At 32.3% G+C, this 12,349-nt stretch overlaps 1 protein-coding gene across 2 annotated transcripts in view; it reads right to left on the bottom strand.

Annotated features, from left to right (window-relative positions):
* Window positions 1-12,349, bottom strand: part of LOC108750205 (scavenger receptor class B member 1) — a 39,740-nt gene that overhangs the window by 25,352 nt on the left and 2,039 nt on the right. Inside the window, exon 1 of one of the 2 annotated variants that reach the window (XM_018489514.1) lies at window positions 11,902-12,008. The exons of the other annotated variant lie outside the window; for it this stretch is intronic. The gene's annotated coding sequence lies outside the window, so the exon portion shown is untranslated. Of the gene's footprint in view, window positions 1-11,901; window positions 12,009-12,349 lie in introns of those variants that run through there. 2 annotated transcript variants of the gene reach the window in all.

Raw genomic sequence — 12,349 nt, 5'->3', positions numbered from 1 at the left:
TATATATATATATATATATATATATATATATATATATATATATATATATATATATATATGATCGCACGCGCGTACATATACATATATATAATTTGTAAGCGGCACCGCTGCACGCAGAAACTTTCTAACGTACCTATCTGTGCATTCGCAAACCGAGCGATTATAAAATTGCAGCCTTAAACGAGCGGATCGTGCCGTGCGTGTAAACGGCCGTTGAACACGAAAACTCGACAGTACCAAGGAAGTAAAACCTAACGCATTGTAATAAGAAAATAAAAATGTAGAAAAAGATGAAGAAGACTGTTGAAAAATTGAATTAAAACTATTTAATCGACTGTTCATATCTTTTCATCATATTTGTACGATTGCCATGAAATCCTACCATATTTTTGCAAAGGAATTTGAACAGAAAATTTATCCCGATCTTATATTCAACGAAACTAAATATCATATACGTGCATGCTGAAAATAATTTGCTATATCTTAATAAATACTTTTTTGAATATTTTTTTTTGTAAGTAGATATTTACTTATGGTAAATATATATTCAATAGAAAAAAAATATTTAAAACAAATTGATGTTTTAATGGTTGTCATATCAAATAAATATATGTTAATCATTCAATAAATATTTACTTATAAATATTAAAAAGTATATTTATTAAGAAATAGTAAATTTTTTTTCAGTGCAAGATTTATTGTGTGCAAGACGTAATATTTTACAGAATTGAAATGGATAGGAAAACTACCTGCTTGTCTAGACTTTATTTGATGAAACACAATGAAAACTGAGAAAAAAATACTTAAAATTTTATTTATAAAAAATATATTTATTTCATTAAAATAAATCTTTATTTATATACGGCGAAATAAAATTTTATTTATAGAAAATAAGTTATCTATTTTATGTTTTTTTTTTACAATAAATGAGATATATGTGTTTCACAGACATATATATTTTATCATCACAATCAATTTTTTTTCATAACTAATAAATATCAAAGAAGACGTCGTAAGTAACATTTGCTTCGCAATATTACGACATTTTTTTCTCAGTATATAAATAAGTTAAGTTGAAGTTTGTTCGCTACAGGCAGCTAATGAGAGCTCTTTGCTTAGTAAGCAAGGTGATTCACTGTTAAAATAGTCATAAATAATATTTATACATCACGTCCTGATATCGAAAACAAGGATTGACTCAATTTGAAAATAAGAATTTAGAAAAGAAAATAAGAGTTTTATCGGATAATTTAGAAATAATATTCAAACGTCGATAATACGATGAAAGATACTATAAGGCGTTATTTGTTAATGGATCATCTCGGAAAGTTTCGAGAATGTTGACATTTACAGAACGGGAAACTAAAGCGATTGCTGAAATATTATCATATTTTTAAACAAAAAATATAATAAATTATAATAAATCTTACTTAAAAAAAAGCTGTATAAGATTTTCAAAACAAATCCTCTCCGACTTATGATGATTAATAATGTAAAATTTTACATAGCAGTTGCAGCACATACAAAATTTAATTTAATCTGACCAAATGTTTTACTTTTAACGCTAATGATAATGTGATTTCGTTTTTTTAATAATAAATGATTTAGTTTCTAACTGCGCTATCGTCCCAAGATGCGTTCGAGATAAGTACATAATTGCCACGTGGGGCGCTAGAAACAGCTTTTGCCTCTTTTCCCTTCATCACGCGGCATTACGAAACTAGATGAATTGTATGTAAAGATAAGCGTTGCAGCAAGTAAGTCGCAGCTTATATGTTAGACCTAGCTACTTTCGTAATTTCTCAAGCTACAAGGAGAGCCTCATCTTTTCATCTAACAGTAATTGCCGCAAAAGATGTTACTCATTGTGATGTCTATTCTTAACTTTTACCCGTGCTGAGACTCTATTCAGGTCTCGCCGCCTGTGTTATTACACTTCTTTCCACGAGACCGCCGGTTCAGCTGGTGGTACAAAAGTAACGGTGCGCGCGTGAGCCGTTGTTGGCGCGAAAAAGACCGAGTGAAAGTCCAGTTAGTTTCGAGAGTGATTCAAGATCGATCTATCTCTACGGGCGCCTTTAATAGATAAATTCATTATACCGTACCGATCGCCTTTAAATATCCAAATGATATACCCATCCGCGTCTTAATATAAAGCGAAATAGCAAATTGTTTTTGTAAATCTTTTTCTTTAGATTTAACAATGCATCACTCGAGAGACACAAATTATTGTTCATTGTAAGTGGATAAATCATAGAAACGAGTAATAAATTTTTATTTTTTATTTTACGTAATAGATCGATTAATTTATAATGTATTCACGAATAACACTATAAATATGATTTTTTTCTTCTTCATAAGAACTATATAAATATCCGTAATGTTAACGTAATCCATTCTCTCATTATTTGTTATTTAACTCAGATATTATATAATTAATCATTATTTACAATTAGACTTTGTACACCGTTTTATTCAGATAATTTTTTATCCAGTTGCATTAATGAGTTTTTTTAAAAGCATATTTTACAAATAAAATTTAATGAAATTTATTTCAAAAATGAAAAAAAAAAAGTTTTTGGTAACTAGGACTACACACATAAATAATTCTAAAAATCTTGCAAATTTTTTTAAATAAAAATTTAATAAACGTTTTTTATAAAAAAAAATAATTGTTTCAATAAATTAATGGTTTTTCTCGCGAGAATCTGATGTCAGATTTTTAATTACACTGATGAAGAACGAATATAATCAATAAATATATTATAATTAATAGTATGTATAATTTTGATAGTACAATTTGAACGGTAACAGTCAGATTTCTTTAAATATTCAGCCACGTTGTTAACGTACGCATGTTTCGCGAATGCTGGCAGTCACACGTAACGCAATCCCTGCGAATTTTACAGGCATTCACGCGAACGCGTGAGTTGGCTCGCTTTCGAGAAGATCCGTGCGATAAGACCACGCATATGTCAGACGTTATTAATTAATCTAGCACAGTTTGCGTAAATCGAGCTATAATCGGGATAAAGTCACGTCCGCGTTCCACGATTATGACACATCGCGTTTCCGTTCCGGATCCATCCGTTCCTTCGTGAACTAATGCGGATTACGGTCGTTAAGCCGACAGTAAGACTATGCTATCAAGAATACAATAAGACAGCGAGAGAAAGTATGAAAAGATGCAAAGCTCCCTCCCTCTCTCTCTCTCTCTCTCTCTCTCTCTCTCTCTCTCTCTCTCACTCTCTCACTCTTTCTTTCTCTCATTTTCTTTCTTTATTTAACATCAAACGCCGAAATTAAAAATGCTTTCATCGAAATTGAAATTGTTTTCTACACTATGCAAAACGTAGATACTTATATCACGTAGATACTTTTATCATTTTGCTTATTATTAGTGAATAAATTAAATTATATCATGGATCATTGAGAAGTAAATTAAAACTTCTTTCCACTTTTTACAGTATACAATTTTCTCTTTCGAACAAATAAAAAAAGTGTTTTATTTCTTTCCGATGTTTTTAAAACGACAAGACAGCAGATTCTGAATTTCAGAAAAAAAGACTGAATCGAATGAAGTTACAATGAGGTATAAATATCAAAATTTTATTCTTTAACTCTCCGCCGACAATGTTGGATTTTAAAGGCACAATTGATTTCTTTTTTATTGTGATGTACTCTAATGAATAAATCTGTAAAAAATAAGTAAAATACCTTCTGTAGGAGTAAAAAGATGTGAAAACCTTCATAAGTGTGCAAGAATTTTTTTAAATTTTTACACGGAAAGAACAGTTTCGCTAAAGTATCTAAAAATTTAACTATCTAGATACAAATCTGAAAATAACTTTGTTGAACTATCAAAATAATTATATAGTATGCTCAAACTGGTTGTTAGAATGTCAAAACTTTTTGTAGCATCGCTCATCATGTTTGCGTGTTCTACATAATTATTTTGCTATTTTCAGAATTACGTCTAAATTTTTAGATACTTCTTCAAAATCGTGTCTTTCCATGTATACAGTCTGGAATATAAAAATCTGCAAAAATCTGAAATTTAAAGACAAAGGATGAAAATTTTATATCGTTGACGGAGGGTTAAAATTGATATTACATTATGCAAGTGAACTCGTAAGGAATGTCTTCGACGTATGACCGCCGACGTAATCAACGGACATCATTTGTCACTGCTAATCTTCGTGACATGTTACATCGTTCCTCCTCATTAACCTTTCAACCGAAAGCTTCTTCCGTTGCCTTGACTTCGCTCACGCTCGTAGAAAACAGTGAAGATCTCAGTTACGTCAAGCATCAACTACAATACTTTATTTTTATTCGTAGTTTCTACCCTTCCGTGTCGTATTCAAAGACCTGTATTTAAACCCTGATGTCTTCTGTCTTTTCTTAAATGTAGTTAGATAAATCCAATTACACGTAGCATAACGTAATAAATATTATTTAACTGTTAGTTATAGTTACATAATACCTATTACAATATTAATGCAATTAAATAATATCTATTATGTTACATAATTTTTTGATATTTTACATATTATGTAAAATATTTCATTTAAAAAATCACAAAATTTCAGAGGAATATCTATAAGGAAAACAGTAGTTGAATAATTTTTACCTTACTAAACCTTTAGTAAAAATATTCTGGCTATTTTGCTGAAATTATGACAAACTTTACTTGCCTGGAAGTAAAAATACTCAGAAGGTGCAAGATAAAAAGTATATTCAAGTGATTATTACCTTACAATAAAATCGGACTATTCTCAAGACTGTAAACACGAGCAACTGTCAAAATTTCACGAAATGTAAAAAGTACCTTACAGTATGGCTGTATGATAATAGCTTATTTAATCAGAAAAGTAAAGTAAATGTTATATAAGACGTCTATTCCTATATATAATAGATCTGCCAATTTCGTAAAATTTACTAGAATTCTAGCACATATTATTTTATATTTTTCGCCATACATACTTTATTCAAGGACATACCGAGGCGTTTCAACAATTTTAGATATCTAGAAAGTACATTTCGACAAATCAAGCTGTTACCAAAGCTTGAAACGCCTGAAGAATCGTTTACATCTTTCCAAAAATATTCTCGCCATTTAAATACATATATCAGCGTGTAAAATGCGCATTCGTATGTCGAAGAGTTATAAAGTCCATGTGAACAAGCGCAAACAATGTATTTCCGTTGCTTATTAATACGTAATTTCGCGCGATTACGAGATTCTAAAGGATTCGACGTGCCTGCATCAGCCGTCCGTGTACCGAGCTGTTAAAAGGCGCGTTGCAAGGCAGGTTTTCGTACGGTCGAGGTGCATTCCGGCGTGCACCGCCTCGCCGATCGAATGCTGCATTCCTACCGAGCCAATAATGCAGCCAGTCGTTGGTCTCCAGGCCACTGAGCTGTAATAGCTGGTCGGTCTCCAATCGACACGCACATAAAGTCCACCTCGGCAATGTTCTCGAAATGAAAAGATTTCGCGAGGTCTTTATAAGCAAAGGACCTAATCTCCGATAAATTCGACTTTCGATGATCATCGATCGCATATTTTGCGATATTCTCGATGGTCCGTTATCCTTGTCGAGAATAACGTTTTTCCATACCGAAAGAATAGTTTTATTAAAGTATATCTAAAAATTTAGCTAGAAAAAATGTCTGGTTAAAAATGAACGAACTAGAAGATTCTAGATTAATCTGGTTGTCTCAACCAGAATTGATAAATTTAATCAGAAAATTCTGATTTATCCATTTTTAGAATTCCAATTAATTAACTAGATATTTTTTTCAGTGAACATACTCTTGTAGAAATCTAATACAAGCCGAAAAGAATAATTAATTACTTATTTTAAGTATTAACTGCTTCAGCACTTTTAGTACTCCAAATAAGTCTTTCAATAATAAATTGGTCAGTATTAAATTTTTGTAAGAATACAAATCTGAAAATAATACTGTTGGATTATCAAAATAATTATGTGGAACGTTGCAAGCTGATTACCAGAATATCAAAACTTTTTGCAGCATTACTTATTGTCTAAATTTTCTACAGAGTTACTTTGATCCAAAATTATTTTCACATCTTGACCTAAATTTTTAGATACTTTAGCAAAATCGTTTTTTTTTCTTTCGCAAATATCGGGGATTCGCTAAATCGATATATGAACGAGAATAGTTTTCGAAAAACGAAATGTTCGAAGAAGAAAATGAAGCGCTCTGATGGTTGAGAGAACATTAGAGAATGAATGTAAATATTTGCAACTCGTAAGATCGACTTTCTCGTATTCTCTCGACAAATATACACGAGTTGAGCTACCGATTTCGTCAGATAAGCAAAAGCGAGATCAGCGAAGGGAGATAAGAGCGCTCACAAATCTAGAGCCGCGTGTCCGCATCTATCGAGATGAGAGAGCGAACGAGGAAGAGAACGGAGTAATTTCATCAATGCTCAACTTCGTGCTCTGCATATCCCATTGCTCGCTCTCTCGCGCATTTTGCAATCGCGCGCATGTAGTAAAGAGAGAATCCCTCACGCGGTTGATTGCTATCGTAAATAGAGGCCCGTAATGAGAAACATCGAGTTTCCCCGTTTCGACGATTCAATGGGAGCGTGAGTGGAGCCGAGTTCATTGAACTCGAAACGCCAAAGATCACGCGCCAATTCTTTTTGCCGATCGCCGTGATCACGAGAAGTAAAAGTATTAGGGGGCACCGAGAGAAATTTATCTTGTGAAATTATTGTTCTCTGATTCAAAAAAAATTCGGAATAATGACAGAAAAAGAAATTCGCCACAATCCACGAGCGTGAAAGACAAGGGGGGAGCTGCAATAATTAGACTTGCTGCGTCTACCGTCTTAAAGGCAAACCGGTTTCAGCGGTCTACCGTCAGTTTTTAGATCACTGTTGTCATAACGCAAACAGAGAAAGGAGCTATATTAATTGCAAAATTCGCGAGGCAAATCATATAATTTTAGAATTATTGAATATTCATCGAACTGTAACACACGGCATTTGGTATTAATTCTTAATTTATTCGCGACACGTATCAATTTAGACATATACTTATCGTAATATCTCGCATACTTGCTACATTGCCAGGTGTATGTATCTTACGGATCAAAATATTCAATATTATAAGATATAAAGTAGCCTTCAATAAAACCTTCGTTCGCGCTTTGTAATTTTTCCTTTTCTTTACTTCGATCAGCGAACAACTGCTCGAACGTGAGGACAGTAACACTTACTCATGTTTACGATTGTCGACACCGGAAATTGTAATAATATTTCTCTATACCGAAGTAAAAGCCGAAGGAGATGAAACTTTTTGTTGTATAGAAATTTTCCTTATTATCATTAATCTATATAGTCATAAAGTTAAATTTGCGCTATTCGTGGCAAAATATCAGCAAATTAGTCGCTTTCGCCGAGGAAGCAAAAAATTGGGGACGAGTAACACTTCTGGAGAAGAATTTATCATACCGTGCAAGAATTATCATACCATTCATAATCAATTTGCGTGGAAAGAATTTTAATATAAGCACCGAAAAATAATATAATTTGAAAAAAGAAAGAAATAATAAATGCTATTATACAATATTCTGTATATGAAAACGTTACAAATAATATAATAACATATCATAATTATAATATATAAATATAAATACTAAAAAAAACTAAGATTATGGAAAAATGTTGTATATCATATACATATATACATTTAAATTTAAATATTTTTATGTTAATAAAATATACTATATTAATAAAATATACATATAATATATTCCTTTAATTCATTTGAGGAGAAAGACAGAAAAGAATACTTAGTGTCTAAATTTATAGCTCATAAATATTCTCACAATTTTATCATTCTTCCCGACAGAGGTTTTCTGGAAATATGGAATTGCTTTTTTCATGAAGTTTACAATTTCTATGTAAGTATTCAAACATCACGCGTCGGCGGGTCAATAATAGGATTTAACATAGCGAATTCTTGTCCAAACAAAAGTATAACGAAATGCCGCAGTACATATGTATGTAAGTGAAAAAAAGTGCGCGTGTGCACGTAGATATCTACGTGCAGCGATTACTTCTTCTTACATAAGAATACTTCCTGTTCTTATGCCAATCACCAGATATTCACATAATATGTAAAACATATTGAATCTATCTCAGGTATCTATCACGCTTAGCATGTCACTCGTACAACAAGAAAAATAGCATTGATCAATAATGACACTCCACCCTTTTTTTTCTCACTGACTAATTTTCTCACATTGATTATGGTATTTCATTTATATTCCTATCTCTATTCAATGCAAATACAAAGATATTAATTTCAGCAAAGACAGCAATAAATCAATTTTTTAATTAATAAAGGATTGCAAGAAAAAGTGTACTTTACTCATATAAAAACCGCTTCAGATACAACGTGAGATATTTGAAATAAATTATATAAATTCCACTTTTTTTATTAATTCCTATACTTGTACTTTTCTCGTTAATTTTAACTTGTTATATCTTATAATTTATGAATATATTGTTCTATCTTATAGTTTATTAATATATCGTTTATCAAATAATTTTGTAATATACAGCGTATATTACATTATTTAAAATATACTTAATTTCTGTCTCGAGAATAAACTCAGGGACCAAAGGATTCCAACTACATAGCTGAGATATCGATTGACATTCCTATGTGGAAACGTATATCGAATACCTTTATGTGCGTGCGAACATGCGCGAGGAGAAGTAAAAACGATAGAAGGCAGGTACACAATGCATTTTGCTAACGATCGCAGAACTTGACCGCGGATAGATAGTCCGAGGCCGACATGAACGCTAATGGTCGCAAAGTTCGTTCTCTAATGAAACAAATAACGTCTCGAGAAAGACGTCAACTATTTATGATACCTTATACTCGTATAGTTATTAATTATCCGCGGATACGCAACTTCTTTTTTTTGCGCCAACGTTATTTCCATTATCATTATCATTATCGATCAGGAGGACTTTGGCGCGGATCAATCAATCGACCGACTCTTCAAGCCGGTTCGACTGGTACGAATAATACAAATGTGAAACAAGCAATTCTTTGACTGACACGACACAAAAGAAAACGCGGCAGTTGTTGATTTTGCTAGCAAACCGGCCGACCAGCCGACCTTTCAAGCACATGCAATAATGAGTGCAAAAAAAAATTGAACGTTCGATACTGATTTATACTTTGAACGAAGTATAATCAGATAATTAAGATGTAAAAATGTTTTCAAGGAATGAAAAGAAATGTTAAGTACTTGGAAAAGATAAGAATATAAGACTTAGAATATAATCTTCCTAATCACGTAAAATTGTTAAATTTATAATATCAAATTATATCCACTTTGAATTATTCTTAATCATATTTATAAGTTGCCATATTTATAGGTCCTACTAATTATATTAATTAGACTAATTGTAAAACAATAGAGTTAAATAATTTATCTCAAGAAAATGTATTAAATTTAATTCAAATTTAGTTTATTATTTATTAAGTGCACACGAATGATGTTTGCTTTGATACTAATTACAGAAATGAATTAATTTACATTTTGACACAGATGGAAGTTAAGAATAACAAAATGTGTGTTTAACTCAAGAGACTGGAACATTATTACTTCCATATCAATGAAGACTTCAACTCTTCCCGATTTTCTAATTTCTTCTTTCGCTTCTCTCTATTTTCTTGCTTTCATCATCTTTTCACGTTTTTACTCTTATATAAGAGAGATCGTTAGTTCGGATCATATGCTCTTTGCGCGCATTTTGAAGATGATCATGTCCTCGAAGTACTTACATAAGATGTCGTAAAGGTCATAAAGGAAGGAATGATAATCCCTAGTTAGTGATTCTACAAATTCAGGATGTTGGCATTTGTCACGAGACTTTAAAATTAAAATTCTGTTAAGGTAAAGTTCTATTAAAGACGAGATCCAGGAAGAATATTATGGAAATGGTCTGTTACATCATTATGTGGTTGCAAGAATAATAAAAGCGTAACGTGACTCTCTTCGTCGGAATTAATCTTCAATCGTGACGTCTTTCTCGAACTAGGCACGCAATCAACGATTGAAGCTACCTCTGATGAGTTGCTGATGATAGTGTGATACACGAAGACAAGCTCCGTGTTTGTTGAACGACAAATACGTGTTATTGAGTGATAATGCGCGTAAAAACATGACAATTCATTGACAACTTGACAATTCATTGGTATCTACAATACATTCATCATTCTATAAACAGAAAAGAAATCAAAGAAGATTAAGAGATCGAATTAATTGAGGAACGGAGATGAAATAAACATAAAATCCTGTAATATAAAAATATATATTTTATTACACCTATTCAAGAGTACTCGACGAAGAGCTGACTGCACGCTTTGTCTTATTCTGAACGAAAGATTTCCTGATTTTTCGGAAACGTCCGCGAATTAACCGTCATCAAGTAAAAAAAATATTTCATGGTAAATACACAGACTTTCTTTTTGAAACCAAAACTTTTTACAGTACCCTTAAATACCTATAAAGATATTGTAAAGTAAGTAGCGCTTGAGTAATATTTACTTTTTGATACCTAAGAGAATTAATAATCCGTGCTTTACAGCGGCGTGATCAACACCGAAATTATAATTTCAGGCCACGCTTCATTTCACGCAAGCGATGCAACGGATCGGATACCTGAGTGAAAAACCTTCGGACCACATCGGGAACTCGAGGTGAAAGTGAGCGAACGCCTACGAATTTGCTTGTGTCGCCGTGAGAAGACAACGCTCTTAAGGTGTCAACGTTTTATCGTGGCCGACGTAGTCGACAATGCATCGGCGCTGAAAAAGACACGAGATGAAGCAACGTCAGAGTGTCATCTGAATACATCGCAATGATTCAGTGTGGTCGACCGTGCGCGCGATGACACATCCATTGAACCGAATTAAGAGCAGCGACTAGAGCCGTGACATTACTCGCGATGATCGTATTAATCGCAGCCTCCCGGTTCAGACATCTCGATTCATGTTCTCGAACGTGGTGTGCCACGCCGGTAGAAAGAGGCAAATAAATTGCGAAATCAGTAAAATATGTAAATAATTTCGGGGATCGATGAAATAAAGACTGCCACAGAGGCGGATTATATCTTTTTTTTTCTCGGAACGAGTGTTATTAACGATCGAATTAATTGCCCTCTTGAATCCTCAATCCGGATTCTCGATTCCTGTTCTTGAATGGGGCGAACCAAGAAATGTGCCAGCGAAGAACAAGATTCGAAAAATAATAATCCACTCGCGAAAAAAATCTAAAAAAGAAACGAGTAAATTGAAGAAATTAATGATTTATTCTTTTCAAAATAATCATTCAGAAGACATGAATCGCAAGTTTAACGTTGATAGAGTTATTTTAATCTGTCATAAAGTCGACTAAAGCCCATTCTTGATTTATGATCAATTATAAATAATATATTATGATATGTGAGCGCATATTTTTTATGTACGTGTTTCTCTTAGAATATTTTCGCTATTATGTGATTACATGAAATTACAAGTAGAATTTTATATTTTTTTTAGAATTGAGATATAACTGTCAAGATTGCCTAAAGTAGTTTAGTTACGCCATGACAAAATTTTACTGTAAATCTCTTTTATATCACGGACTAACATTTCATTGATAAAATATAGATAAGAAAGCATAGTATAATGTTTAACGATGTTTAACATTACACGAACCGAAATCTTTTATACTGCCTGTAACTTTTGACTCTCGACTAAATTGATCGTATAATGTATATTTGTTTGCTATTAAATGTTTTAAACAATTCAACAAGAATTCTTGTAAGAAATTCAAATGTATGTTAATTACCTATAAATCTACAGCAGAACTCTTTCTCATGTTGATTTCATTATCGCTGTTTGAATACGTATTACTATGACGTTGGATCAATCGATTCGTCATCAGCAATCATCGGTCACATTTAATCGTCAAATATGCACACTTAATATGTAAACAATGTGACGAACATCTTCGAATACCTCGGTGATAAACTCGCGTGGCATACAAAATGCTCTTTTTTCGACATCCAGTCGCTTATCGTGTTCATGCAATGTTTTGTTTATTGGTAACCAAGGTAAACGCATCTTAGAAGTATGCAACAGACGCTCAAAATATAGAACTGAATATTTTTAAAAATGAAAATTATGTATGTACTTCTAATTCTTTTTTGTCAGAGTTTAGGTAGAGAATATATAATTTGTTGAAATTTTATAACTCGATAATTTTTACAGCTTGCGCTAGAAAAATTTGTATTCGG

Source organism: Trachymyrmex septentrionalis, unplaced genomic scaffold (assembly GCF_001594115.1).
Source record: "Trachymyrmex septentrionalis isolate Tsep2-gDNA-1 unplaced genomic scaffold, Tsep1.0 scaffold11, whole genome shotgun sequence".
NCBI classification, from domain to species: Eukaryota; Metazoa; Arthropoda; class Insecta; order Hymenoptera; family Formicidae; genus Trachymyrmex; species Trachymyrmex septentrionalis.
This window is presented reverse-complemented; position numbering and strand designations above follow the sequence as displayed.